The sequence below is a fragment of the Capsicum annuum genome, chromosome 7 (genome assembly GCF_002878395.1).
Source record: "Capsicum annuum cultivar UCD-10X-F1 chromosome 7, UCD10Xv1.1, whole genome shotgun sequence".
In the NCBI taxonomy this organism is placed as follows: domain Eukaryota; kingdom Viridiplantae; phylum Streptophyta; class Magnoliopsida; order Solanales; family Solanaceae; genus Capsicum; species Capsicum annuum.
The window spans coordinates 18,449,141-18,475,855 of record NC_061117.1 but is presented as its reverse complement, the minus strand read 5'-3'; the positions used below and the strand labels follow the sequence as shown (position 1 = coordinate 18,475,855).

At 33.6% G+C, this 26,715-nt stretch overlaps 1 long non-coding RNA gene, 2 other non-coding genes and 4 pseudogenes across 3 annotated transcripts; 6 read left to right on the top strand and 1 right to left on the bottom strand.

Moving 5' to 3' along the window:
• Positions 1-215: 215 nt before the first annotated feature.
• LOC124900048 lies at positions 216-2,011 on the bottom strand. Its single transcript, XR_007057633.1, has 3 exons — positions 1,481-2,011; positions 623-1,222; positions 216-416 (listed from the first exon to the last, which is right to left on the bottom strand). It is a non-coding gene; the product is annotated as an uncharacterized LOC124900048 (long non-coding RNA).
• Positions 2,012-10,471: 8,460 nt separating this feature from the next.
• LOC124886093 lies at positions 10,472-10,590 on the top strand (annotated as a pseudogene).
• A 203-nt stretch (positions 10,591-10,793) lies between these two features.
• Positions 10,794-10,912, top strand: LOC124886128 (annotated as a pseudogene).
• Positions 10,913-11,109: 197 nt separating this feature from the next.
• Positions 11,110-11,228, top strand: LOC124886029. The gene has a single exon (XR_007043179.1). It is a non-coding gene; the product is annotated as a 5S ribosomal RNA (ribosomal RNA).
• A 521-nt stretch (positions 11,229-11,749) lies between these two features.
• On the top strand, positions 11,750-11,874 carry LOC124886129 (annotated as a pseudogene).
• A 203-nt stretch (positions 11,875-12,077) lies between these two features.
• Positions 12,078-12,196, top strand: LOC124886101 (annotated as a pseudogene).
• A 493-nt stretch (positions 12,197-12,689) lies between these two features.
• On the top strand, positions 12,690-12,807 carry LOC124886068. The gene has a single exon (XR_007043217.1). It is a non-coding gene; the product is annotated as a 5S ribosomal RNA (ribosomal RNA).
• Positions 12,808-26,715: the final 13,908 nt, after the last annotated feature.

The window sequence follows — 26,715 nt, the reverse complement described above, 5'->3', positions numbered from 1 at the left end:
TAAAACTTTCAAATAATGTAATTAAATTAATAATAGTAGTAGTAATGGATCTCTTCAACATTATCTTATTTTTAATTATTTTGTTGTGGACGAATATATTTGCATATAAAAATATTTTTTAAGTTGTACCAAATGTAGACAAGACCATTACCAAATTCTTCATATTTTATTGATCTAAAAACAAAAAGACGGGGGTCAGATTTTGTAGAAGAATATACTTGGTTCATCTTGAAAAGTACATTGACAAAATTTTTTTTTTTTGTGAAAAGCAAGAATGAACTCAATAGCTATGTGATCTTTACATGTGAGTGTTGAAGGGAGGTGACTACATGGTAGCTAACATCGAGAACAGTAGAAAAACTATTGTTGTATCTAAGGTGCCCACAAGATCAGCTACAGGTACTTCAAAATTTTTCCTGCACAAAAGAGAACTCAACTATAAAATGTGTCTGCTTTAAAGAAGAAGAAAAATTCTACACTTTCTTGCCCTTTCACTCTGATAAAAATGGTTCGAGGAACTCAAAGTGCTCTCGCAAGGCTTGACATGAGCCACTTCACTTCACCTGAAGCAATGAAATGGGCTCAAAAGAAAATGTCATCCCTTTGAAGAAAGAAGACTTACTCTTTTACCATAAGATGGTGAGCAAATTCTTCGGTATTGGAACAAATTGAACATTTTGGATGGACGAAGTTTGCTCAAAATCCAGGTCCTGTAATACCAACTTTAGTACTCGAATTTTACGCCAATATGGATATGAAAATACTCACTTCGACTGTTCGGGGGGACGTCATCTGTTTTGCTCCGGAAATTATCAACAGGATGTATGACCCACCTGATGTGGATGATGACCGATTTCAACTGTTGTTGAATGAAGGAGTTTGTGAGATATTTGCAACACCACTCTGCCCTAATGGAATCAATTGGCACGTTGATGTTCGAGGAAATTGAGACTGGTTTGCTTCTACAAATCTAAGCCTACCTGCAAAGATTTGGATGGTATTTCTGAATGCTCGTCTTGTACCAAATTGAAATACTGGTGAGGTTCGAGAGAACCAAGGGTTGCTTGGTTGTGCGCAATCAAAAATCATTATCCCATTAATGTAGGCCGCATTACTCAACTGATTTGGTTATACGGTAAATGACCACCTCTTTATATGGGATATCGTCATACCTCTGACATTGGAATACGGATTGTTCGCTTGCTAGGGCCCTGTGTTAGACCTGCAAATGAGCAAGTGCAAGTTCAAGTTCAGGTTCAAGAAAGATGCTACCCAACTGCTGCACATCTTCAAAGGATCGTGGATAAAATTGATAATCTTGTTATTATTCAACAACAGATGTGAGAAGATATTGCTTTCATTAGGACAACTCTTCTAAGTTCTATTGTTAATTTAATGTGGAATATTGAAAACACCTCGAATGTTTTGTTTTCCACTAGGAAATACTAATTTGTAGTAGCAGCAAACCATGGATGCTTACCAAATGTCGGAATTTGCAATGGAACAACAATTTATTCCTGATGAGTTACTGGAATCATCACGACAGACAAATGACTTCAATTTTAACATGACGTACGTCTGAAACATATCATATCAATATCCATCTCCAAGACTTGATATTCCAGTTTCTTTTGCTGGTAGTGATATTGATATGATTTTTGAACAACTTGAAATGGAAGCCGATGGCAGCGGTAGCACTGGTAAAACATAAAATTATGAGAACAACAATGAAAATGATGAAGAGTAGTGAACTAATACCCCCGAATTGAGTGTTACATAGAGGACTATGTAAATTTTAAGTGCGGGGAAGGTAACACCATTTTTGTTTGCAAAAAGAAAATCTCTTATTATCTGATGGTTGTTTTTCTTTCTTTTGGATTAACCTAGTTGAAATTCCTGTACGAGCTCTTTAGTAAGAGCTCAACTAGGAGTAATTTTTTTCCTTTCTCAGTTGGGTTAATTATTTAGGATGCATAATATATAATCTCTCCGTTTAAAAAAGAATGATCTATTTTGACTTGACACGGAGTTTAAGAAAATAAAGAAGACTTTTGAATCTTGTGGTGTTAAATTAAAGATATGTCAAATGTACCAAAATGCGCTTCAATCTTGTGATTTTAAACATGTTATATGGAAAGTTAAAATTAAAAAGTTGTTAAAAAGGAAAAGGGATCATTCTTTTTTGGGAAAAGGCTCAAATATGCCACTGAACTATCAGAAATGACTCATTTATGTCATTCGTTAAAAGTTGGACTCATTCCTGCCATCGCCGTTATAAAACTGGTTCATTCATGTCATTATTTTTTAACGGTGGTTTTCTAAAAAACAGTTTTGCCACATGGCCTCTTATTAGAGGTCCACGTCATTTTAAATTTTTTTTTTTAAAATTTTTTTAATTTTTTGTTTTTAGTTTTGATTCATTAAAAACAATCCACCCACAACCAACCTATCACCTTAACCCACTTTAATATTACTCTTAATTTTGACCCTAGATTTGAACATGTGTATAATCATTTAGTCTTCAAACATGACATTTACATACTTGAATGTTACGTTTAAAATAATATAAGTTAGAATAATTAATAATTTAAAATGAAAAATGAATAAATTGTGATTAAAAAATAATTTATTTTGACTCTCGAAATCTGAACATTATCACATAATTTAGGACGAAGAGAATAGCACATACATAAAGGACCACAACTTTTAGTTAGGAAGAATACCTAAAAATCCCTTCTAAATTTGGATTATAAGTTGTATAATTGAATTATTGGTAGTCTTAATTATTTGTGGACTTGGCTGTTTGGTAGCCTTTATACTCTTTAACGTGGATGATACGTTGAGCATAATTTATTTTTAGGCGTGTTAGAGTTTAAAAATATATAAAATAAATAAAAGACCACTATCCAGGTACGTCAGTCCACATATTTTTGAGTGTTGTTTGGTACCTACTCACGCAGACACTATTTATGTGTAGGGATGGGCATTCGGTTTGTTCAGTTTGATTATTGAATATCAGTTTGGTTTTTTAATTTTCGGATTAATGAAAATGAAAACCATAACTAAACCAAAATTATTTCGGTTTAGTTCGGTTTTTATAAATTTGGTTCGGTTATTTTGAATTTTTATTTCGGTTTTAAAGATTAAAGTTGTGAACATTTAAAATTGGTGATTTTTTTAGAAAAATAATCTTTTTTTCAAACCTAATTTTCATTCCCAAATATAATTAATTCAACATGCATGAAATAACAAAAAATATCGACCTCGCTGAGTCATCGTCGTTGGCGTGACAGCAGTGGCCGCACTCGGCAGCGACTGCCGACGGTAGTGACGAACTGAGTAAATGAACTAAGCAAACGACTGTCGTTGGCGATGTTGAAATTTCAAATGAATTGACGAACTGAGGATAGTTGAGCGTTGCTACAGCCTTCATGTTAATGTTAGGGTCTAAAGCAAAGCAGTACATTAGGATTTAGGGTTACTAAATGATTATAATTTATATATTTATATGTTATATCAGATTATATTATATTTTTAGTATATTTACATATATATTAAATTATATATATATATTATAATATATTATTTATATAATTTCGGTTTTTCGGTTTATCCGAATTCTTTTTTTGTAAAACCAAAAACCAAACTGTTTAACCAAATTTCTAAAATTTGAAACCGAAACCAAAACGAAAAATAAAAAAACCAAACCAAAATTAAATTTCGGTTCGATTTTTTGGTTTATTCGGTTTAAATCAAAATATGTCCAGCCCTATTTATGTGTATATTAATGGATTTTTAATGTGTATATTAAAGAATCCACCCAGGCAGAATACGTCTCGTCCACGTTAAAGAGTATAAAGGCTACCAAATAGCCAAATTCACGAAATAATTAAGACTACCAATAATTCAATTATACAACTTATAATCCAAATTTAGAAGGACTTTTTAGGTATTCTTCCTAATTAAAAGTTGTGGTCCTTCATGTATGTGCTATTCTCTTCGTCCTAAATTATGTGATGATTTTCGAATTTCGAGAGTCAAAACAAATCATTTTTTAATCACAATTTATTCATTTGCCATTTTAAATTATTAATTATTCTAACCTATACTATTTTAAACGTAGTATTCAAATATGTAAATTTCATGTTCGAAGACTAAATGACTATATATGTTCAAATCTAGGGTCAAAATTAAGAGTAATATTAAAGTGGGTTAAGGTGATAGGTTGGGTGTGGGTGGATTCTTTTTACTGGATCAAAACTAAAAAAAAAAAAAACTAAATTTTTTTTTAAAAAAATAATGTGGATCTCTAATAAGAGGCCACGTGGCAAAACTGTTTTTTAGAAAACTGTCGTTAAGAAGTAATGGCAAATGAGCCCAACTTTTAACAGATGACATAAATGAATCATTTCTGATAGTTTGTGACATATTTGATCCTTTTTTCTTCTTTTTTAAACGGACTAAAAAGGAGAGAGAGTATTAAATAATAATATAATAATGCATAATATTTATAATACCTTAATGTGCATAACCTATGATGATAATATATATATATATATATATATGTTATGTCTATTTGTCCTGTCTGCTTCAGCTGCTTCAATCGTAATTTTACTATGTTACCCCCAATTAATTACTATAGGTTATTAAGTATTAAAATTTATAATATTTAATTAAAAAAAACAGGATAATCTCTCTACCTCCCCGAAATAATGATAAGTCTGCATACGCTTGACTTTACTTTTATGGGATTTTACTGGTTATATTGTTATTGTTGTTGGATAGAGTAGGATAGCAGGGGTGGGGGTTCCAGTGATAAAAAAGCTCAGTACAATGTTGGTGCCATACCTTAAAAAGAACCTCCAACCAAATCTGTAACACCCGTTTCTAAAATACCGCAGAAAATATCAGAAGAACTCAGATCAAATCTTTATCAGAAAACCCACACTCAAAATAGAACTGAAAAACAAAAATTTAACAATTCCAAAGCAAATAGAACCAAAACAAAACAATAGAACACACCTGAATCAACTTTGCTTTAATGAATAGACTAAGCAGCAAAATCATCTTAAAAGACTCAATTTTTAACCACTTGTTTTTCAGTTTTCTTTGATAATCCAAAGCAACCATCCAGATCAAGTTCACACAAATAAAAAGACCAGCTTCATAAAATTTTACATATAATCAAGCCTTATACTTGCTGTGCCATCACCATTTCACAAAAATTATCCAGTAGGCATTCTTCATTTAAGAGCAGTGAGATTTGAGATTTTAAAGGATGATGGATGGGGCGATGGAGTATAGTAGGTAAAAGACGATGGAAGAAAAAATAATGACGATGGAAGGTAGAAGAGTACAGACGATGGAAGAGAAGAGATAATTTTATTATATCACTTCTAATTAGTTGTTATAAGTCATTTAAGACATGTCTTCTTTGCTGCTTCAATCGTAATTTTATTATATCAACCTAATTAATTACTACAGGTTATTTAAGTATTAAAAATTTATGATATTTAATAAAAAATATAAAATAAACATAAAATAATAAATTAATATTTAATTTTTTAAATTAACTTGATTTCTTATATGAGGCTCATTTATGCTTTTTTCCACAAGTATTTTTTATAGTAATTTTATTATATTTATTCTAATTAGTTGTTATAAGTCATTTAAGACATGTCTTCTTTGCTTCTTCAGTCGTGATTTTATTATATGACCCCTAATTAATTATTATGGTCACATTAGAAAATTAATAATATTTCATAAATGAACACAAAATGATGTGTCAACATAAAATATTTGATTGACTGTCGAAATTATATTAGTGCCACATAGGTTGACTTTCGAAATTATATCAGTGTCACTTAAATTAAAATAGAAGAAAAAATATTATAAATCACAATAAAATATTTGATTGACTATCGAAATTATAGAGTGCCATATAAGCTGACTTTCGAAATTATATCAGTGTCATTTAAATTGGAATAGAAGAAAAAGTATTATAAATCACAATAAAACATTTGATTGACTGTCGAAATTATATTAGTGCCACATAAGTTGGCTTTCGTAATTATATCAGTGTCACTTAAATTGGAATAGAAGAAAAAGTATTATAAATCACAATCATTAAAAATTAAAATTACTTTAATAATTAATTATCTAAATTATATTTGTCTCACATAAATTGAGATAAAAAAATAAAATATATCACGGGCCCTTCAATGTCTAGTATATATATATATATATATATATATATATATATATATATATATATATATACACATACTCTTGTCAAAAGAAAAAAAGAAAAGAAAAAATTATACTAATCACGAAATAAGATTCATTAATAAATTTACAATATATAACACTTTCATGGATTTGTTGTTCGATTCTTTGCCAGATCGTAATATTTTGAATCGAAATTTCTTTTAGTACTTTTTAGTTATTCTCTTTGTTATAAAATAAATTGGCTAAACTTTTTTTAATTTGAAAATCATGAAACTTAAGAAAATTGATTTAATTGAGGATGATTCATGAGTTGTATAATACCTTCCTAAACTCATACTTATTGGTAATTAAAAAGGATGATGTTCTCTACCTGTGTATATTATGGTTAACTTATATTACCTAGTTTTCATGATTGTTAGAAAATCTAGAACTTGTCTTGAATGTGGTTTGAAGCGAAATTCTAGGTAGATTTTGAGTTGAGAAATGAAAGTAGGACTTCCTTGTTAAAATTATGATCTAAATTGACCTACTATGAAGAAGTTGTCCCTAACTAAACCTGTTGAACCTAAATAAATTACCCCTTACCTATTGATCACCGAACTTTGATCTTTAGCCATTTTACGACTTACTGATCACCCTATTTTAAATCATTTTGAGAATTGATTTGAATGTAGAATTTTAAGTGTGAATTAAAAGTAAAAAATATACGTGAACAGTTGAATGTTTGAATCCCTTGATCTTTCTAACGACTTGAAAGAAAAGGGAAGAGGAGCAACAAAAACACTTTGGAAACTGCATTTGAGGAGGAAATAGAGGAAAATTGTTTGAAAAAAAATAGGAAGGAAATTACACGTGAGCAAGAAATATTGTGCCTAAAGGTAATTTGAGTCACTACCATCTATACGTATCCTACCTATCCTTAAGCCTACATTCCAAAAGTCCAACATGATCTCAACTCAAAAACTCCTATATTAGTGGGTAACCACACAATAGACAAGCTTATGGTTATTTCCGGCAGCATGATATACTTCTTTGTCGAGAGTGAGCGAATTTTTTCTACATGTGCCTTCCTATGTTCTATATCGATATATTTGGCACGTCTCATCATTTTGTGAGAAATACTTGGGGCTAGAAAATATTGTTAATTCAACTCTCAATAAGTGAATATGAGTATGGATAAATGTCGTACGTCACATTGATCTTCTTAGTTAATTCTTCTCCACTAAAAGGTTCTCATGCTTTCATTTAAGAAATTTAGCCATTATATTTTCGAACTCTTTTTTTTTTTTTACTCGAGGAGGAGAAAATATTTAAGTGTGGAGGAATTTAATAGTGAAAAATTTCATGCATAAATATTGTATTATTTTTAATTTAATACTAATAATTTTCTTATTTTTGGCAAAAAATAATTAATTTAATTAAAAAGACGAGACATGATGCAAGAATCTTGATATTGGGACTTTGCAAGAAAACTTATAGGAGCTTCAAAGAAAAAATTCAAAGGTTGAAAAAAAAAAAAGAACTACAAATTTATGTGCCGTGGAAGGAGTTCTAGTTTCATTCATCAAAAATGAAAATAAAGTATTACAGATGCCATATTGACATTACTTACATCACATCACCAAGTGGAAGAGACATGTTGAGAAAGTAAAAATTGTCAAAGAATTTCTTTCTACACACATGAAGAAGGAGGGCTACGTAGACTAAACCATAATAAAGTGTGAAAAAAAACTATAAATATATCCCCTTTAAGTTAACAAAAAAGGAGAATTAAGGAGGAGAGCAAAAGAACAGTTCTAATATTTTAAAGCTCTTCTTCGCTCTTTATTCTAGTTACTTTATGTTGAAAATAATTGTAGCTCTTGCTTTTAATTAAATAGCGAAATTATTCATCTTGAATATTTCTTCTATTTTCTTATTTAATGGAGAAAAACTTAATCATTACTAGTACCAAATCTAGTAAGGAGTAATTTTTTATTGTGTTGGGCAAGTGATGGATCTTGATATTTCTATATAATAGAAAATATTACTTCTAAATTTAACGTACGTTAGCTGAAGTTTTATAATTATCCTCTTTGTAGTTTGATGTTGTTTTATTTAAGGAAAAAGAGTCAAATATGCCCCTAAACTTTGCGAAAATGTTCAAATATATCCTTCGTTAAAAGTTTAGCTTATCAATGCCCTTGTCGTCTAAGTTTTGGTCCATATATACCCCTGTTGTTAAGTTTTGGATCATATATACCCTTGTTGCCAAGTTTTGGGCCATATATACCCCCGTCGCCGTTAATTGCTTTGCTGAAATTTTTCAACCAATTTTTTCCTTTTTTCCCCCTTAAAAAATTATATTTGCCACATAATTTCTTTATTGCAATATCACATATAATTAAATCCACTTCTTCTTCTACACATTAAACGTCTATCAAATGCTCTCATATACCTCACAATCTCTTTGGATTTTCTCTAATTTGTCCAAATCTTTTGTTGTATTTTCAGATTCTTGCATAACTGTTTCTCCATACATACATACATACATACATACAAAAGATATCCTCTTAATTGACAACTTATTTTTGTTGTCTTTATATGGGCTGCCTCTTTTACACTTCTACATCCCAATTTCTCACTAAGATTTTCCTTATTCTTCTTATTCTTGATGTTGGAATTGACAGTGGTGTGAAAAATGAAGTCGGTTGATATGATACTAAAATAATTTGTAGTTGGTAAGTACTTTAATTCTAGATTTTTATCGCAATTGCGCATTGAGTTCTCATTGGGTGTTCTTGACTTTTTTCATTTTTTACTTGATTATTCTTGGGGTTATGCAAGCATCGAAAAACCCAACAAAGAATTTTTGACAAATTAGAAAAAATTTAAAGAAATTGTGAGGTAGATGAGAGCATTTGACGGATGGTTAATGTGCAAAAGAAGGGGTAAATTTAATTATCTGCCATATGACAATTAAAAAAGTGATGTGAAAATATGATTTCTTAAAAAAAAAGAGTTGAAAATTTTTAGCAAAGCAGTTAACGGCAACAAGGGTATATATGACCTAAAACTTGACAATAGGGATATATATGACCCAAAACTTGACAATAGGAGTATATATGGCCCAAGACTTGGACGACAAGGGCATTGGTGAGCAAAACTTTTAATGGAGGGTATATCTGAACATTTTTGCAAAGTTTAGGGGCATGTTTAAGCCTTTTTCCTTTATTTAAAATATATCTTATTGTATTACATATCAACATATTACTAATTCTGTAATTGAGAGAAACAGAAAAAGTAATACTGTTAATTGGAGTATTGATATGTCGTTAATATAGTGACATCTATCTATTGTATTTTATAATTATTTCTACACATATTTATAATCGAAAGATAACAGGAAGGGACTTACTACAAGAGAGAGCATATCTTTCAGTCCAATACATATTTTTGATTCTTTAATACTACTATTTTGATGAATAAATTGCATAATCGAGAGAAGTATATTTAATTGCTCATCTTCAGTAATTACATATAAATATAATCGTGAGAGATATGTATACATATGTAAGAAATAGAAATTGAGGAATACAAAAATTTGCTTTGTATAGAAATATCTAGTGAAGTCAGGATCCCAACACCTTTTAATATATTGAGAAAAATCAAGAAAAAAAATATTTTCTCTATATCACCTTATTAATTAGTTAATTCACCACTCAACTCTTTATGACTTTTTCAAATAGTAATTAAAACAAGAAACGTTTGTAGAATAGATAAATCAATCTTCATGGGTTCGACATCTTTCTATACTATAACTTGACAGTGAACAAGTTAAAAATATATATACAAGTTAGAGACTCATCAACGGACAAGACAGGTAGCGCAGTACGACGGTTGATAGGGGGCAGAAAAGAGGTTTAATAGAAATTAGAGTGCTGAAAGTGATAGATACGATCATATCACCACTAACGCACCGGATCATATCAGTACTTCGAAGTAAAGCATGCTTGGGAGAGAGTAATAGTAGGATGAGTGACCTCGTGTTGCATCCCTAATTTTTCCAAAATTCTACGTAATTTTTATGATTTGATTTATAATTTTTTTTGGTGAAAATGAGATTCGGGGCGAGGCATGGTCGGGACAGGCGAGGGGCGGCGCACAGGAGGAACGGTTGTGACAGGCGCGGTAGCTCGGTGGTGCGGGAAGAAGGCAGGGGGCAGGAAAGAGGTTTAATAGAATTTATAGTGCTGGGAATGATGGATGCGATCATACCAGCACTAATGCACCAGATCCCATCAGAACTCCGAAGTTAAGCATGCTTGGGCGAGAGTAGTACTAAGATGAAAGACCTCTCGAAAGGTTCTCACATTACATCCCTCCTATTTTCAAAATTCAGCTTAATTTTTTCGAATTAATTGGTGATATTCTTTTCTCTTGGTGAAAACGAGATTCGAGGCTAGGCATGGTCGGAACGGGTGAGGGGCGGCGCGCAGGATAGAGGAGTGTGACAGGTGGCGCAGGCACGACGATACGGGTATGGTGCAAGTAGGTTTAATAGAATTTAAAGTGCTGGGAATGATGAATGCGATCATACTAGCACTAATGCACCAGATTCCATCAGAACTCCAAAGTTAAGCGTGTTTGTGCGAAAGTCGTATTAGGATAGGTGACTCCCTGGGAAGTCGTCGTGTTGAATCCATTCTTTTGCTGAATTTCGGCTTTATTTTATCGATATTGGTGAATTTTTTTATTGGAGGAAATGAGATTCGGGGCGAGGCATGGTCAGAACGGGCGAGGGGCGGCGCGCAAGATAGAGGAGTGTGACAGGCGGCACAGGCACGACGATGCAGGTACAGGGAAGGTAGGTTTAATAGAATTTAGAGTGCTAAGAATGATGGATGCGATCATACCTACACTAATGCACCAAATCTCGACAGAACTTTGAAGTTAAGCATACTTGGGCGAGAGTAGTACTAGGATGGGTGACCCTCCGGGAAGTCCTCGTGTTGCATCCCTTCTTTTGCTGAAATTTGGCTTAATTTTGCTGATTTGATTGGTGAATTTTTTTCTTTTGGAGGAAATGAGATTCGAGACGAGGCGCGATAGGAATGTACGACGGGCGGTGTGCAGGATAGACGAGCATGAGAGGCGGCACAACATGGTGGTACGGGCAAGGGAAAGGGGGGCAGGAAAGAGGTTTAATCGAATTTAGAGTGCTGGGAATAATGGATGCGATTATACAAGCACTAACACACCAGATCCCATCAGAACTCCAAAGTCAAGTGTGCTTGGGCAATATTCATACTAGGATGGGCAACCCCCTTGGAAGTACTCATGTTACATACTTTCTTTTTCCAAAATTCGGCTTAATTTTGCTGATTCTTTTCTCTTGGTGAAAATGAGTTCGGGGCGAGGCGTGGCCGAGACAGGTGAGTGGCGGTGCGCAGGATAGACGGGCGTGATAGGCGGCGTAGCACAGTGGTGTAGGCAGGGGGCATGAAAGAGGTTTAATAAAATTTAGAGTGTTGGAAATTACGAATGTGATCATACCAGTATTAGCGCACCAGATCCTATCAGAACTCCAAAGTTAAGCGTGCTTGGTTGAGCTTAGTACTAGGATGGGAATGGGTGACCCCCTGGGATGTCCTCGTGTTGCATCCCTCCATTGTCAAAATTCGGCTTAGTTTTATCGATTTTATTGGTGAATTTTTTTCTCTTGGTAGAAATAACATTCAGGGCGCGGCATGATCGGGACAGGCGAAGTACAACATGCAGGATGGACAGGCATGATAGGTGGCACAGCACGACGGTACGGGAAGGGGGTAGGAAAAAGGTTTAATAGAATTTAGAGTATTGGGAATGATGGATACGATCATACCATTACTAACATATCGAATCCCATCAGAACTTTGAAGTTAAGCATGCTTGGGCGAGAGCAGTACTAGGATGGGTGACCCCTTGGGAAGTGCTCGTGATGCATTCCCTTTTTGTCTAAATTCGGCTTAATTTTGCCGATATAATTGGTAATTTTTTTTCTTTTGGCGAAATGAGATTCGAGGCAAGACGTTGTTGGGATGGTCTAGGGGCGGTACGCAGGATGGACGAGCGTGATAGGTGGAGCAACACGGCTGTGCGGGTAGGAGGTTGGGGGCAGGAAAGAGGTTTTATAGAGTTTAGAATGTTGAGAATTATAGATGCGATCATACCAGCACCAATGCACCAGATCCCATTAGAACTTCGAAGTTAGGCGTGCATGGGCGAGCGTAGTTCTAGGATTTGTGACCCCCTGGGATGTCTTCGTGTTATATCCTCCTTTTTATTTAATTTGCCAATTTGCTTGAAGAATGATTCTCTCTTAGCGGAAATGAGATTCGGGGCAAGGCGTGGTTGAGACGGACGTGAGAGGCGGTGCAGCACAGTGGTGCGGGTAGGGGGTAGGAAAGAGGTTAAATAGAATTTAGAGTGCTCGAAATGATGGATGCGATCATACCAGCTCTAACGCACCGGATTCCATCAGAACTTCGAAGTTAAGTGTGCTGAGACGAGAGTAGTACTTCAATGGGTGACCCCTGGGAAGTCCTTGTGTTGCATCCCTCCATTTTCTGAAATTTTGCTTAATTTTACGATTTGATTGGTGAAATTTTTTTTGGCAGAAATGAGATTTGGAGCGAGGCATTGTCCGGACCGACGGGCGTGATAGGTGACGCAACATGGCGGTGCGGGCAGGCGACAGCAAAGAGGATTTTTTACTTGTACTTTTATTAGATCTTTTGTAGATTGTTTTTATCTTGAATTGATGGTCTATCGAAAACAACCTCTTTATATCACTTTTGAGGTGAAGTTAAGATTTGCATACACTCTATCATCCCCAGTCCTCACTTTGTAGAACTATTTTGGTATGTTGTTGTTATTGTATAGAATATTTTCTTTGGGTAGTAAAATTTCAAGGAGCCATCTTTGTTTCTAATGAGAATGAGTTATTACTATGTATAAGGATGCAAGTCCTCCAACTTCTCATTCATATATAAATATTTATCATAAGTATTACTAAATTATTATAAATAAAAATATTTATTAGTAATTATCATTAAAGGTTAATCTTATAGTACATAAATAGGAAATTTATGCAAGTACTAGTCTTACCCATTCATATTAAATTGTTGTTCATAATTAATACTTTCATATAAACAAAACTATTTATAGTTGTTGCTCATAAGCCGACTTTATACATAATTAATGACTTTTTTGTTGTACAAAGGTAGTCTTATATAGTATTAAATAGAGAATTTATGTAAGTCCTTTCATCTTATCTGTTTTTTTCTAAATAAATAACAAATTAGTTATTTAAATGATAATATTTATAGTTATTGTACTCTTAAGCGTGATACATACCTAAACATTTCTTGTTTTATGTAATTCCTCTCATCTGCTATTTCTAAAGAATAAGAATCGTTGTTGTGGTAATAAATAATTAAAAGTAATTATAGTTGAAAATTTTTTAGTTTTAAAAATAAATTAAGAAAAATAGAAAATTAAAATAAAACAGGTTATCATGTAATCTTATGTTTTGTCTCTTGAAATAAAATACATATGAACATATATAGTTAAGACCATTCATAAAAGTTTCTCATAGCCCTAACAATAAATCCGGAACTCCAAATATTTAGATTTCAAGTAGTATCAATTAAGGTCCCATAATGTCCCAATAAGATAGACTTTACAGAAGTACTTCCAACAAATTAATCGTAAATCCACAACAAGCATCAGATATTTAGGGAGAGGAAATTCCCAGCCCACTAACCTCCAAATTGCCTGATATAACAAAAAGGTACAATGTAATAGTCGCTGCTCTTAAACACGGGGAGAGGAAAAGTTTGTTTTCTGAGGTTATGAGCATAAAGGGATTTGGGAGTTATAACAAGTGTATTACTAATATCAATTTAAAGCACCATTTATGAAGGCTAGAATGTATGAGTTATGGAGATAATTTTAAAAGAAAATAAGAGAAAAAGTCAAAACAAAATTATAATTAAGTTACGATCATGAGATTGCTCATTCAGTAGATTGCTAAAAAGATATTCTCAAACTTTAATCAATTAAAATCTACCATTAAAAATGAGGAAAACATAAAAGTTGATGTGAAAAGATTCAGCTATAATAAAATTAAAATATACATTTTTTTTCTTTCAATAATATTAAAAATATATTCACATTTCTTATGGTAAGAAGAAAAAAATAGACACTTTGTTTTAAGTTGTGACAACTGATTGTTTTTGCCTAAGAAATTAAGTTGTCAACCTAGCATAAAAAAGTAACAAAATCAAAATGACGAATATAAGAATTTCAGCAGAAGTATATTTTTTTATAAAAAGAATGTTGAAAACTTCACAGAAAAAGAAAAAAAGAAAAAAGAAAAAATAACTAATGATTTGAAACATTAGAATTTTAAATGATTTATTACTTTTCGTACATAAATAAAATATATTAAAATTAAGAAAGTAAGTTCAAATACATTAAAAAAATTGAAAAAATAAAATATTTCTACCTTCATATACTTCTTTTCGATAACGTGTTAGTTCGTAAATCAAATGATGAAGAATAGAGAATAACCTTGAATGAGGGTCTCCATAAATTAAATTTAAAAAATATAAAAACTTATTATTAACATAAGACAATCAAATTTCCCTTAAACTTACAAAGAGAATCAAAGAAAAAAAAACAATCAATTCTCTAAAATCTATAAGAGAAGCAAAGTGAAAAAATCAAATCATTTTTTAAGAACCTTTATCATCAAAAGCATGAGTTAAAGAGGAAAGAAGAATCTTATTGTCAACATAACATAATCAAATTCTTTCAAAACTACATATATATATATATATATATATATATATATATATATATATATATATATGTATGTATATATCATCAAAAATTCAAACAAATAATATTAAATGTATAATGCAACAAAGAAAGAGTTGTAATTATATTAGGCACATCAATTCATTTTACCTCATAAAACTGAGCCACGTAAGAATATCTAACCATTTTCATTATAATATCTCCTTGACATCTGCAAAATCAAATAAACAAATAAAAAATTAATCAACTAAAGAGACAAAAGATGAAGAATATGGAGAAATGAAACTAGAGTAATCATTATATATAACTAAAAAAAGTTTTATTAATGTGATTTTAATATGTCATAAACTTAAATAATAAATAATTGAGAGTTATGAGTATGAGAGGATTGAGAGTTATGAATATTATTAATATTAATTAAGAAGATGATTTTATAAAATTAAATAATTTAAAAAATGAGAAAAAATAAAAAAAAGATAAATAAAAATGAAGGTCATAGAGAAATGTCACATCACATCATCTATAACCTTCCTTTGTATTATATATAGATGTAACTGGACTAGACTAATTAGTTTACGAGGAGACTAATTAAAAGAAAAATGTTTTTTGGGCAATAAATTAAAAAATATATAGTTTTACCCATGCAATAACCAAAGAAAAAGGAAAAAGGAAAGATTTTGTACATATATTATAGATTTTGCCAAATTGGAGATTAATTTAGATTTTTTTGTCATTAAATTTGGCTAAAACGAGAGTATTTAGTGGCTTTATTTATCATGACCTTTTTCTTGCTTCTGTTTTAATTTAATCTTCTAAAGATAATAAAAAAGCTGCAGAAAACAAACAAATAAATAAGAATTTTATTTTTGTTGTTATTTTTTGAAAAGGGTAAATGGTGTAGGGAACTACAAATTGAGGAATTAAATCTTCATTAACACGGCGAACATTCAGATTGTCAACTAAACGAGCTACTAAAATTCCTCAAATTCCCCAAGTATTATATATTATAAACTAAAGCTATGACAAATTTATCTCTTCTATGCTATAACCAAAATTAATTTCAAAAGAAAATACAATCAAACCTCTCTATAATGACAGCATTTGTTCGAAAATTTCATGTACAACCATTTGACGCTCAGATCTTATTTAACTGTTATAAATAAATGTATGAAAAATATAAAGAGCATGAATATATATAAAAAAGGGCAAATAGTAGTAGTCTTTTCCTTGTGAGGTTTTAAAATAACTTATGTGCTCTTTTAAATATATTTTTTTCTTGAAATTAGATGTTCGTACTATAAATTTACTGTATGCATGACATTAATGATGATCACCATAAATATTTTGGTATTTTATTAGTACATAATATATTTCATACGTAATATTTGAGTATGCTATTATTGACATAATTTTACAGAGAGTGAAACGCTATAATAAACATCGCTGCTAATCGGTTTCGGAGATAATCAGGTCGCTATAGTGAAATACTGTTATAGCGAGGTGATGTTACAGAGTGTTCTAATTGTGTATCATTATATTTCAATTTAAAAATGATATTGAGAAATAACTTTTTACGGTTGAAAGCACGCCAAGTACCTTAGTTGTCACAGTCCAAATCCATCGTGAGTGGCACCCACGACTACTCATCTAGTGGGAGAGCCAACTATCTCAGTTGACAATTCCATAATCCACACTTTAAAGAAATAAGCAGAGCTAGTCCATCAATATATCATCCAATCTAAAACCAAATCATAAGTACAACTGAAGCCGGAAAAGTACTTATGCAAAAATCAACCCTAGAACTCGCAAATCATCTACACCAAAACATCAAAGATTGTCAAGAAGGAAATGCACCCCAAAACTGAAAACCACCCCAGAAAGTTCAGAACGATAAAACTATGCCAATAACAATAAGAAAAGATTCCATGAAAGATCGGATATGCTGCTTACCCTGAAATTTGGAGTCAACCGCTGGAATCACAAGTGAGGTCTCAAAGGAGCCTCTGGAATATGAACTGTACTCACAAAAGTAAATACAGGTGTAGTATCAGTACATAAGAACAACAGTATACTGGTAGGTTCATTTGGGCAACCTAAGATGAGAATACGAACATATAACTAAGTTATAGTACAAGAAGTTAATCCATACTTAACAAACATACACTTAGTATAACGAACAACAATGAACAATTAGGAATCAAACCAGAATGTCAACATATTATCGCCATGCCAAGTTGAGTCAAGACAATCCATAAACAAGTTAGGATAATTTATTAAGTATAAAAATATATTTCCCTGTTTTACTCATGGAACCGTCAAACTCACCTAACCCTCGTACATACACACTAAGGGATGTACAACCATCCTTTAGCCATGGCCAACAGGGGATGATTACCATTCATATACTAAAAACCTTGAAATAGGTGTCTGCCAGTTTTGTTCCACCCTGTGAGAATGTTCTAAATACTGAACATTCTACATTTAGCAAGTAAGGTAGGTCAAAATAATATAACAAACGCATATCATTTGCAAGAACCACACCAAAAAACATGCACTAACAATCCATACTACAAAGTAGTTAACATTCACATATAGTACAAATTAGATTAAACTACAATACAATCACCTACCTCGAACCAAGATTGTACAACTCCTCTATGCTGAACCTTTGCCTGTTTGTGCAGTTTTTGCTTGCTCATGGTCTAGATCATGCCTATATAACATAATTAAAGAAATGACCTAACATATTGGGATTTATAACTCACACTCAACTCTTAAGGACAAATTAATGATCATTCCTTTCCGTTCTAGGGCTTTTCCACTGTAATTCACCTAAGCTACCAATTTCATAGATAAACTAATGAACTAACAGAATGTAAGGATGAATTAGGTGTTAATAATCAAATCCCATTAGCTTATTCCTTAATCTTCCCTTTACACCAGTAATTAACCAAAATTCACCCTAAAACCCTCTCCGAACTCTGTGAATAAAAAATTCTAAGGATTAATAGTTAAATATGAGTTGATGAGGATGAATTTCTTACCTTAACTAAGCCAAACAAAATTTTTTTGGAGGATTTCACCCTAAATCGCCCTTCATTTGCTCCAAAATGAGTTTTAGAAAAATAATTTTTTTAGAAAAATATTTTAATAATTCTGCAATTTTCACCACTATAACGGTACCTAACTGCTATAATGGTATCAACCGCTATAACGGTCATTGACCGACTCTAACCACCACTATAGCAGAGATTCCTCCTCTATGGTGCTTGCTGCTATAGCGGTATGCCGACCGCTAGAGCAATATCTATTCGACAGAATATCCATCTTCACCCAAAAATCTCACTTTTTGCAACACAACTTAAACCTGGAACATTTTGAACAATGACCTTTACGCTAAGACCAATTTCAAGAATTCTACTTACCCAAAATTCGATTCCATAAATTTCTATGATTATTTTTATCATCTTAGGTAACAAGAAATCAAGGCACATATCATTGTCCTGGTTCAAATCATTCCCAATTTTTTTTTGGCTATACCTTACTTCGAAATCGATCGAAACTAGCCTAGCCTGAAATTTATAACTTCAAAATTTAGAAGAATTTGGACATAATATTGTAAATATAGAACTCATATGTAATGATGGAGAGGTTTGTTACAACAGATACCAATTTACCCATCATTCGTCTCCAAATGATCAAATTAGAAATATAGGCTAAAAAAGAAAGAAAAAGAGTACATGAATTCTCAAATAATTGAGGGTACTTATTCTGCATTTTCTTCTTGGTCTCTTAAGTGGCTTCCTCAACCAACCGATGCTTTCATTGCATATTCACCGAATGAATTTCCTTCATCCTTAATTTTTGAATATCCTGATCTAAAAGTTTTCTTCATCGTAAGCCAAATCCTTTTCTAGAAGCCCCAAATCCCACGTAATAATGTAGTCTCTATCCCTGTGGTACCTTTACAATATTTAAACATGAAATATCAAATGGACTTTCGATAAACCTGACGGTAGAGCTAATCGATATACAACTGGAACTACTTCTTCAAAAACCTCAAAGGGACCTATATACCAAGGGATGAGCTTGCCCCTTTTACTGAACCTCATGACTTTCTTCATGGAAGACACTTTGAACAAAACTTGCTCACCAACTTTGAAGTACATGTCCTTCACCTTACGGTTTGCATACTTCTTTTTCTTACTTTAAACAGCCAATAACATGACTTGAATGAATTTTACATTCTCTCGAGCCTCCTTTACCAAGTCCGTGCCCAAGGACTTAATATCTCCCAACTCAAACCACCCAATAGGTGACCTACACTTTCTTTCATAAGGTGTCTCGAATGGTGCCACATTAGTACTGGAGTGATAATTATGTTGAGAAATTGGTCCCAATGACTAATAAAATCAATCACACAGGCCCTCAATATGTCCTCTAGCACCTAAATCGTCCTCTCTAACTATCCATCAGTTTGAGAGTAAAAAGCTATGCTAAACATAAGCTTGGTTCCCAACTACTCATGTAACCTGTCCGAAAACTTTACTTTTTATCTCTGTCAGAAATGATATTAAGTGGCACCCTATGAAGTCTCACAATCTCTTTGACATAAATTTTAGCTAACTGTTGAGAGTTGTAGGCAACTTGAATCGATTAAAGTGAGCTGACTTCATCAGCCTATCCACTATCACCCAAATAGAGCCATACCTCCCCAAGATCTTAGGGAGGCCCACCATGAAGTCCATAGCAATATGACCCCACTTCTATAAGGGTAAAGTTATCCTCTAAATCAACCCCGTAGGCCTTTGGTGCTCAAATTTTGATACTTGGACACATAATCCACTATGTCCCGCTTTATATCGGTCCACCCATAGATTTACCTCAGATCACGGTAAATCTTGGTTGTGCCTAGATGAATAAAATGACGCGGTCCATGGGTATCTGAAAGTATATCATGAATTAAATCACCAACCCAAGGAACACATAATATTTCTTTAAACCAAATAACCCTCCTGTATCTCGAGTGGCATCCGCCACCTCTTTACGCTCCACTTTATTTTGCAGTGTATTTCATTTCTTATCCTTGAATTGTGTGAGACCCTTAAAAATTTATTCATTTTATTTTTGACCCTCCATGTTTGTAATATAATTTTTTGACTTGAATTATGTTTAGGATGTTAAAGTATGTATGGAAAAGTTTCAGAATTTTCGGAAGGTGTTTGGGGTCATTTTGGAACCCCGAGGCAGTAAGGATCCATAATATTGCCATGTCACTATGACTATCCTCTGCGATATTGGTGTGCCATGCCAAGGTGTATCTTTCATGTAGTTTTGTTTTTTATTTACTTGATAGGAGGGGCTTTTGGTCCTTTTACCTTTTTTACGACTTCTAAACATAAAATAGCCCCAATCCCATTAGTTTTGAAAGATTAAATCCCCGTATTTTACTTTCAATTACAAAACCCAATAAAATTCAAGGGATTCAATGTGCATTAATCATTTGGGCTCCAAACTTTAAATTGATTACAAATTCTTATGTGTTTCAGGCATGTATCTCTTTCCTAAACTTGTTTTTTTATCTTGGCATGCAATGGTTTGGTATTAATATGGTTTACTATTGGTTTTGGAATTTGGTTGAGGGGTTTTGATGATTATTGTTTAAATGGTATTCCCATGGTTTATATGCATTTGTTTATGCTTTATTGATGGATTTTGATGCTTATTTGGTGCATAGGATGGGATCATGAATTCCTCTAAATTTATGGGTAATGGAATAAGGGTTGTGGATTCCCTAAAATAAATGGATTTTGGTACTGGAGTTAGTAATAACCTCGATCCACCTTATGAAATTGGCTTTGAAACATGGATATATGTATAACTTAACTAATTTTGAAACTATTGCATCACATAAAAGGTTAACGGAATTCAAATGGTTTAAAAAGGCCCTAGTGGCCATTATATGATTTTAAATTGGAGCTTGGGGGTCGTGGATTCTCCCATGTTGATAAAAAAATAGAATGGAATAATGAATTAGCTTAGAAGATTTAATTGGTATGACGATACCATTAGTAATGCCTTAATGGATGATTCTTTGGTTAAATGGATGGGTTTATGTGCAAATATTTTAATTTGGATTAAAGATAGTTGTGTAGCTTGTTGTGGAAGGTGGAAGTTCTGGGGGACTGGCACTAGACTCCACGTTTGATGGCATGTAGGTCTTTATGACTGTGTGCTTAGTTCACACTACATACATACTTTAGATTAGCTGGGGTCATGAATTCCCTGGCCCTTCCTTAGATTTCTCCATTTCATATGGATGCATACGCTAGGGCCCTTCCGGTGGGGGGAGTCGAACCCATATAGCCTGTGGGTGCCTTTAGGATGGTTAGAGATATATAACCCAGGTTAATAATTTAAATCTACGCTAAACATTGTTCCCTATCCTAGAATCATATACATATATATGTATACATTTATGTGAACATGTACATTGAGTTTTGAATTTGGATTTGAAATGACATTATTCTATCTATATCCTGAGTTACATGCTAACGCTCATCCCGCTAACCATTCTAGTAAACTACATCCTTTTATGATGTAGGGTCCAAAGACACTTGTTTTACCTCTGTACAATGTTATATGGATTAGCACGTCCATTGAGTCGATATGAAGTGGTAAGACTTTATCATTTGAAAGGCCTTATTATTTACTTGTTCTTTCTTTATTGACTTAGTACTTGTGGATTCTTTTGGCCATTATTAGGCAAAATATCTCAATTTATTTTGTATACTAGTTTTGTTAGAGGCTTTTATGGACAAAGTGATGGGAATGGTTAATGTTTTGACTCTTAGTTCCTTTGAGTTATCTATACCTCATGTTATTATATTTTTGTTGTCTTCTGCTATTTGTTTTGGATTATATTTCAGGGTCATTGGATGTCCATAAATCCATATCAAGTAGAGTCTCTTTTATGGGTGTTTAGTACGCCACTCTTATAAGGAGGAGGCTATAAGGCATTTAGGAATATTTCTCTTTGTTGTGTCCTATTTCGGACTATAGAGAATAGTGTCATGAATTCTCTCTAACTCCTGGTTTACTCGCGTTTTAGATCATGCCTCCTCAAAGCTTTGATATTCATTAGAACTCTGTCAGAATGTTTGCCCCACCTGAGGGCAATGTGGAGGGGACTCGCGCTGTGTATGGAGTGCCAACTCGATCTAGGGTTTCTGCTTTCTATTATGCTGCTCCACCTAGGATTCCATCATTCCCCACTAATCCTTCTCCGATTGCTGACACTCATGCTCAGTCACCATAAGGAGATATCTCTAATGCAGAGTTCCTTGGTCGATTCATATTCTTACTCAATTGGTGGCATCTCAATCTCATCAGTCTGGTCCTATTGGTGCTGCTACGAGTTTTTTTTTGAGATAACGTGGGTTGGATAATTTATGAGGTTGAATCCCCCAACCTTTACTGGTTTTAAGGTTGAGGTAGATCCTCAAGGATTTATAGATGAGTTGGAGAAAATCATTAGGGTGATGAAAGATATTGATTTCAATGCTGTAGAGTTTGCTACATACAAGTTGAAAGATATAGCTTATCAATTGTATGAGGAATGAGAGAAGCCAAGAGGTGATGATGTAGAGCAGGCAATGTGGTATGGTTTTTTTGGTGCTTTCCTTGATCGCTTCTTTCCTCAGGAGTTTAAAGAAGCTAAGGCTTAGGAGTTTTTTAATCTAAAGAGGGGGAGATGAGTGTGAAGGAGTATGCTTTAAAATTTCATTAGTTGTCTCACTATGCTTTGGAGTTAGTATCTAGCATGAGGTCTAGGATGGAAAAGTTTGCTTCGAGTTTATCTCAGTACTTGGTTTTAAAGTGTAAGGTTGCTATGTTGAATAGTGACATGGATATCTTGTATTGTCGTTTATATGAAACAGGTTCAGGATGAGACAAAGAAACAGGCGGAGATAGGCAAAATAAGAAGTTCAAGTATTCTAAGAAAGGTGTGAATCAATAAAATACTAGGAGAGATGGTAGACAGTGGTCCAAGAAAAAGAATTGGGAGAGTTCTAATTCATATTCGTTGGCTTTTTCTCCATATCCAAAACCATCCGGTGATCTTTATTTTTAGAAAAATGATGGCCGTTGGGCATAGGGTGCTTAGTCGTAGGCTAGTGGAGCTCAGTCAGCCCTACCCTGTTCTCTTTGTCAGTTTTGTGGACAGTTGTATTTTGGTTAGTGTGATAAGGGGTGTAATCCGTGCTATAATTATGGTCAATTGAGGCATATACAATGACACTGCCCTTCAGGTAAGATTGCTATGGGAGATAATAAGGTCCTGGTTGCTACTTCATTAGCTCCTGCACCAAAGGTTACTATTTCTGATATCAGAACCAGTTGGAATCATCTCTATACTCTTTTCACCCGTTAGAAATCTGGGACATCTCTTGATGTTGTCACTAGTACATTAAAGCTCTTCTCTTATGATGTATACTGTTTACTTGATCTGGGGTCTACTCTTTCTTATGTGACCCCTTATGTGGTCGTGTATTTTGGTTTTGGTGCTGAAACTATTTCTAAGACCTTCTCTATGTCTAACCTAGTGGGTGATTTTGTTGTGGCTGAGAAGGTCTATATGGGTTGTTGGGTGTCCATTTTTCATAGGGAGACCTTGGTGGTTTTGCTAGAATTAGATATGGTAGATTTTGATGTTATCTTAGGGAGGGATTGGATCCACTTGTACTATGCTTTTCTAGATTATAGGACCCACAAGGCCAGCTTCTAATTTCTTAATAATCTAGTAATAGAGCGAGATGGGAGTTCCTTAGTACCTAAAGGAAAGTTTATTTCCTTTCTTAGAGCCCAAAAGTTGATCTCCAAAGGGTGTCTTTATCATTAAGTTTGGCTTAGGGATTCTAACTTTGAGGGTCCTTATTTACAATATGTCCCTATGGTTAATGAATTTCCTATAGTGTTTCTCGATGATCTTTCTAGAATTTCTCCCGATAGGGAAATAGATTTTGGAATTGATCTTCTATTAGATATCCACTCTATTTATACTCCTTCTTATAAAATGGCTCCAGCAGAACTAAAAAAGATAAAGGAGCAATTAAAAGATCTTCTTGATAAAGGGTTCATTCGTCCTAGAGTGTTCCGGTAGGGTGCCCTTGTGCTTTTTGTGCAAAAGAAAAATGGGTCTCTTCGGATGTGTATATATTATTGACAATTGAATAAGGTTACTAGTAAAGAATAATTATCCTCTTCCTAGGATTAATGTTTTTTTCATCCAGCTTCAGGGTGCTGGATGTTTTTATTAGATTGATCTTCTTTTTGGCTATCATCAGCTAAAAATTAGGGAGGTGGATATCCCTAAGATTGTTTTTCGAGCCCGGTATGGTAATTATGAGTTTTTGGTTATGTTATTTCGATTGACTAATGCTCCGACTGCTTTTATGGGTCTCATGAATCAGGTTTTTAGGAAGTTCCTAGACTTATTCGTTATAGTATTTATTGATGACATCCTGGTGTATTCTAAGAGTGAGGAGGATCATGCCAATCACCTCCAAATTGTACTGCAGACTCTTGAGAACCAGCGGTTGTATGCAAAATTTTCTAAGTGCGATTTTTCGTTGGATGCTGTGACTTTCCTTGGGCATGTTGTTTTTAGCTAGGGGATTAAGGTGGATTCACAAAAAATTGAGGAGGCTAAGAAGTGACCTAAACCCATGATTCTAACCGATCTTTGGAGCTTCTTGAGCTTGATTGGTTACTATAGGAGGTTTGTAGAGAGTTTATCTTCCATTGTTGCTTTATTGATAAAGTTGACCCAGAAAAAGGTCAAGTTCTTATGGTTCGATGCTTATGAGGGTAGCATTGAGAAGTTGAAGGATAAGTTGACTTTTACACCATTCTTGACCCTACCTGAGGGTACTGATGGTATTTTTGTTTATTGTAATGCATTCTGTGTAGGACTGGGTTGTGTATTGATATAGTATGGTAAGGTTGTGGCTTATGCTTTTGGGCAGCTTAAGGTTTATGAGAAGAACTATCCAACGTACAACTTGGAACTGTTATCTATGTTTTTTTCTATAAAGATTTGGCTCCATTATTTGTATGGTATGCATGTGGATATTTTTTCAAATCATAAGAGCTTACAGGATGTTTTCACTCAAAAAGAGTTGAATCTCAGGCAGAGGTGATGGCTCAAATTTCTTAAGGATTATGACATAAATCTTCACGATCATCCAGGTAAAGCAAACATGGTTTTTGATGCTCTTAGCAGATTATCCATGGGGAACCTATCTTATTTGGATGAGGATAAAAGAGGATTGGTGAAGGAGATTCATCGGTTCGCTAACTTAGGAGTTTAACTTTTGAACTCTGAGTATGGGGAAGTTATTATGTAAGAGGTGGTTAAATCATCGCTTGGTGCTGAGGTGAAAGGAAAAAAGGCTTTGTACCCCCCTTTTTACGTAAATTAAGGATGATGTGGGTCAGCAGAAGGTGATGGAATTTGAGATTAGTGGTGATGGTATTCTGAGGTACCTAGGTAGTTTGTGTGTTCCTGATGTCGATGAACTGGAAGAAAGGATTTCTATTGAGGCTCATGAGTCCAGATATATAGTTCATCCAGGCTCAACTAAGATGTATCATGACTTGAAGGAAATCTATTGATGGAACAACATAAAGAGAGATGTGGAAAATTTTGTTACAAAGTGTATGGTTTGTCAGCAAGTTAAGGTAGAACACTTGAGGCCTAGTGGTATATTTTAAGGGATAGATTTTCCCAGGTAGAGGTGGGAGATGATAAATATGGATTTAATTATGGGTATTCTGCAATCTCACAATCAGTTTGATTTGATTTAGATCATTGTGGATAAGATGACTAAGTCCGCTCACCTTTTGCCTATGAGGAATAACTACTTAGGAGAGGATTATGCGAGGCTGTTCATTTAGGAGATTGTAAAGTTGCATTTTACGCTAGTGTCTATTATTTTAGACCAAGGTATACAGTTTTCCTCTTACTTTTGGCGTTTGTTTAAAAAAATCTTGGATACACAGGTCAACCTTAGCATCGCTTTCCACTCTCAAATGGATGGACAAGCAGAATGGACTATTCAGACTTTGTAGGATATGCTAAAGGCCTATATGATTGACTTCAAAGTTAGGTGGGTTGATCATTTGCCTCTTATTGAGTTTGTGTACAATAATAGTTATCATTTTAGCATTCAGATAACTCTTTTTGAGGCTCTACATGGTAAGAAGTGTAAGTCTCCTATTGGATGGTTCGAGGTTGGGAAAACTAGGTTATTTGGTCCTGACTTGGTTCACCAAGCCATGGAGAAGGTGAAAGTGATTAGAGAAAGACTTAAGATCGCCCAAAGTCACCAAAAGTCTTATATGGATATGAGGCAAAGGAAAGTGGAGTTGAAGTAAATGATTGGGTATTCTTGAAAGTATCTCCCATAAAAGGAGTCACGAGGTTTGGGAAGAAGGGGAAGCTCCGTCCCCGTTATATAAGTCCATACAAAATTTTGAGGAGAATTGGTAACATAGCCAATAAATTAAATTTGCCTGCGAGTTTGGGTTCTATTCATCTCGTGTTCCATATATCGATGTTGAAGAAGTGTGTGGGTGATC